This window comes from Talpa europaea (genome assembly GCF_964194135.1).
Source record: "Talpa europaea genome assembly, chromosome: 2".
In the NCBI taxonomy this organism is placed as follows: Eukaryota; Metazoa; Chordata; class Mammalia; order Eulipotyphla; family Talpidae; genus Talpa; species Talpa europaea.
This window is the reverse complement of record NC_140068.1, coordinates 120,861,304-120,866,039: the sequence shown is the minus strand read 5'-3', so window position 1 is coordinate 120,866,039 and position 4,736 is coordinate 120,861,304.

Genomic DNA, 4,736 nt, shown 5'->3' with positions numbered 1-4,736 from the left:
TTCATGCCCTGACGCCTGAGGGAGGACAGAGGCTGAGGATCCGGAGAGGAGCTGGACACTCCCCTCCTCCTGCTCGGCCCTCATGGAAAAAGCAGGAGCCAAATGGTGAGAAAAGTTCAGGCCACAGGAAGCTGTATGTCTGTCTCCCATGACCAGTCCTTGCCCGGGGAGGGCTGTGCGCTAGGAGATGTGACCATAAGGCCGTGAGCCCTGATGACAACATCATCTAGGAGGGGGACCATGCAGCAGAGGGTTCCTGTTTCTCCCCAAACACTTCAAACCTTCTCACTGAAAGGATGTTGATATAGAGGGAAAATGAGGAATCAAGTTTAAAGCAAAAGGATACTTATGAGTCCGGGGTACTGAGGCGATACAATACATCATTATTGAAGCGACATGGAGGATTTCAGGACAGACGCCCGGTGGACACGCACAGGTGCAAGAGGAAGTTCTGCAGGTGCAGCCTGTGAGCACACGTGTGAGGACCTATGTAGGGTCAGAGACACGTGAAAGAGACAGAGATGTGGGTGAGAGACCCAGGGGAGCCTGACAATGGCAGCTGTTATCTTGATGTGGATTTGACATTGCTCTTGTCCTTCCAGACTTGCCTGGCCCCTCCTGCCCCTGTCCCATGGGTCACCAGTAGGTGCCATAGATTGTGGCAGGCTTTTGGGCCTCAGTGGTTCTGCTTGGAGCCAAGCCTGTTTGGCTGGACATTTACCCATGAGGGGACAGGTAGCTTTGGGTGCTTAATTGGGAATTATTTATCTATGTTCTTTCTCTTCTCTTTCCCTATTGCACACTAATTCTCTATTGCACACACATTGTGTTCAAGTTCTTTTCTAACAAAGATGTTATGCGTTAGATTTTGTCTTTAGGCAGCTGATGCAGATCCCATGTAGAGTGTACAGGTTTGAGGGCCCCTGGGAACCTCTCATTCAGACCGCTAACAGGACCAGACTTCATCCTCATGTGCCAGAGTTCCTTTCCCTCCACACCCTTCAACGGGTCATTCTCACAGGTGTGAGGTGGTAACTCATTGTGGTTTTAATTGGCATTTTCCTGACAGCACATGATGATAAACATGTATCCATGTACCTGTTGGCCACATGTGTGTCTTCTTTAGAAAAGTACCTATTTAGCTTCTCTGCCCCTGTTTTGATTGGGTTGTTTCCTTGTTTTGGAGTTCTTTGTAGATCTTGGATAGTAACTCCTTGTTGGATTGATGATGTGCAAATATTTTCTCTGACTCTATATTGTCTTTTCATTTTAATGATAGTTTGCTTCACTATGTAGAAGCTTTTTAGTCCCATGTGATTCCATTGGGTTTTTGGTTTTTTTTTGCTTTTGTTTCATTGGGGCACAGAAGACATTATGGGCAGTGAAAATACTCTGATGGACACAGGTCATTGTACATTTGTCCAACAACACCCACAGAACGGACAACACCAGAGTGAACCCAAAGGGAAACCATGAGTTTGGCGACTGTGACGTGCGGGTCCATCACTGGTAACACACGTGCCAGTCTGGTCTTAACACGTGATTTGGTCGTGATGTGTGAGGAGTGTTATAAATTGAGTAATGTAGTGTAATTTACTTTTGAAAGCATATTTCATGCACATACAAGAACATTTAAATAACACTCAAGGACACACATAGGTAAGTCACCCCCCCCCCCAACACCCAGTCAGCTAGGACATCTGCTCAAAGCCAGTTAGTGATTTATCATTTCTCTTCTTTAAAAAAAAAAAAAAAATATATATATATATATATATATATATATATATATATATATATATATCTCCAAGCTTCTGTCTGGACAACAATGCTTGTTTTCCTGTCAGTACAGGAGTTCAGGACACAGAGTGGGGGAAACATTTGCAAATCATGAATCTGATCAAGGACTGTATCTAGAATTTACAAAATAACGCTTAAAACTCAATGAGCAGAGAGAAATAACACAATTTTAAAAGGGACAAAAACAGTGTTGTAAATGAGTGGTGCCTCATTTGAAAAATGGACAAAAGACTTTAACAGACACGTCACCAAGAAGAGACACAGACGACAAGGAAGAACATGAACAGATGCTCAGCATCACAGGGCACTAGGGAAAGACAAAGGGAACAACAGTGACACCATCACACCTGGTAGGGGCTGAAAAATGCAAACCCTGCACAGGTGCTGCCCAGGATGTGGACAACAGGAGCCTCAACACTGCCTGCAGGAATGCTAAAGGGTGCGGTCACTGTCAAAGATCTTTGACAGTTTCTTTGAAAACCCAAAAACCTGACATACAGCCCAGCGATCACTGCCCCAGCTAGTTACCCAAATATTTTGAAAACACATTTGGGGGCCTCCCTGGAGGCACAAGTGGTTAAGACGCAACCTATGAAGCTGTGTGCAGTTGGGGAGGTGACACACATGGCACAGCAGACCTCTCTTGACTCGTCCACTGCTCCCTCAAGCAGTGTATTTCAGTTAGCTGCCTGTTCTGCCCCCCACTCTGTCTCTGGTGAATCCTCTCAACCCCCTCATCCCTGGCCTGTACCCCAGTTCTTGTATGCATGAATAAATAAATCTTTAAAAAAAATGAAAACTTATATTAAAAAACTCTGCATGCATGTAAATGGTTTTTTCTACTTTATTTTTTATTAAGATTTATTTTTTTATATTCCCCATACAATTGCACCCCCCTCATTTTGACCCCAATCCCTCTTCTCCCCTCCCCCCCATAGTGTGTCTCTGGTTTATAGTTGCTTGTTGATTTTGATTTTTTCTTTATTATAGTTATTCTTTTTCCTAGTCCCTTATTTAGGTTTTCTAGATTCCTGCTATGAGTGAGACCATCTGGTATTTTTCTTTTTCTTTCTGGCTTATTTCGCTGAGCATGATCCCTTCCAGCTCCATCCATGTTGCTGCAAACTGCATGTGTTTACCTTTTTCGATTGCTGAGTAATATTCCATGGTGTATATGTACCACATCTTCTTGATCCAGTCATCTATTTTTGGGCATTTGGGTTGTTTCCATAACTTAACTATTGTAAATAGTGCTGCTATAAACTTAGGGGTGCAGGTGCCCTTGAAATGAATGTTTCTGTGTCATTTGGGTCAATGCCTAGGAGTAGAATCATGCATGTAAATGTTTATAGCAGCACACCCGTAAGTGTGAGCTGCCCATAGTGACTTCCTTCCAAAGACAATAGCCTCTAAATAAATGGGAAAAAGAGAAGCTTTTCAGGAAGAAATCTGGGAAAGTGTGCCTTAGCCAGGTGTTGAAGGTTAACACCATCAGTGATGGGTCAGGTGGACATAATGAGCACTGCCGTGGTGAGTGGACAATGTCCCTGCACCCCTGGAGTCTGCTTCCCCAAACCCACAGTCCCAGTCAAAACAAAAAACCTAAATTGAGGGACAATACTCCTGAGCAGTGCTCCTTGACGGAGGCTAAGAGTAGGAAATTTAGGGTGGAGGGGTCACAAGACCTGAAACTGGAGGTGGGGGTAGAAGTGATTAACATAGTCATTAAATCAATTATGGAAATGAAAATCGCTGTGGGCCAACTGCTATAGCAAGTATCAGATGCTACAGGAAGTATAAGGAGGTGCAGACCAGAGGCGGGATACAGGGATGGAGCCACTGCAGAAACTCGCTGCTCCTGACAAATCAGCCTAGTCACACCATAGAAGTAATTAATTTAACAACAGATGACAATTCCACAAAGGAATGAGCCCTCCCAACTAGAACACGACCTCAGTGCCTTTTCTGCCCCAGGAAGACGCAGCTCTGCTCCCAAGGCTCCGCCTGGGGCCTGCAGGCTTCTCCTCACACACCCGCCCTCTCCAAGGGCAGCTCCTCCGGTCTACTGGTGTCTGCACAAGCATCGTCTTCTTTCCTTGTGTGTGTGTGTGTGTGTGTGTGTGTGTGTCCCCTCACACCACTGAGAGGAGGACTCTGGTGAAGCTTTTCTCAGAGGTGACCCAAGAACCTCCATCTGTGACCCCAACACCTCTCCCGAACATCACTCCTCACCAGTGTCAATGTTATAAAAACAAGGAAAGTCTGAGGAACTGTCATCCAGGCAAACTGGATGGGATTATGGAGCATCAAATGGACATTAGCAAAAACTGAAATGGAAGTATGGCGTTTAGTTATTATGTCAACATTGCTGCAGTAGTTGTTAAAAAAAAAAAAACTGTACTCGTGTAGGATGTTAACATGGAAATGGTGTGGGAGAAACAAGACGTGTACTGCCTTTGCAACTTTTCTGTAAATCGAACAGTATTCTTTAAATGTTATTTTTTAAAATACTCTCAATATTTAATAGGTTATAGAAGGAAATATTTTCTCTTTTTCCATTGGTCCCAGGAATCACCGTCCAGGGACTGGAGAGAGGGGTTCTGAGTAGAAAAGCTGGAAACCTCACACACAGGGCAGGCTCCGGAGTCTCCTCTCCTCTGAGCCCTGCTGCTCTGACTCCTCACAGAGCATTTCACCCCCACGCCGCCGCCCTCCAGGACCCCCAACTCTGCCCACCTCAGCCCCCGCCCCGTCCTGGCAGCTCCACCAGAATCCGGAACAGGCGGCAGCGCCCCCGTGTGGCCACAGGGCTGAGCACAGGAGCCCAGAGCTGCCCTTTCTCCTGCTCAGCCAGGCCCTCCCCAGGCTCCCTGGGCCCCCAGCGGCAGGACAGGGATCTGCTCACAAGGGGGCGCCCAAGTCCAGTGTCAGGTCTGAAG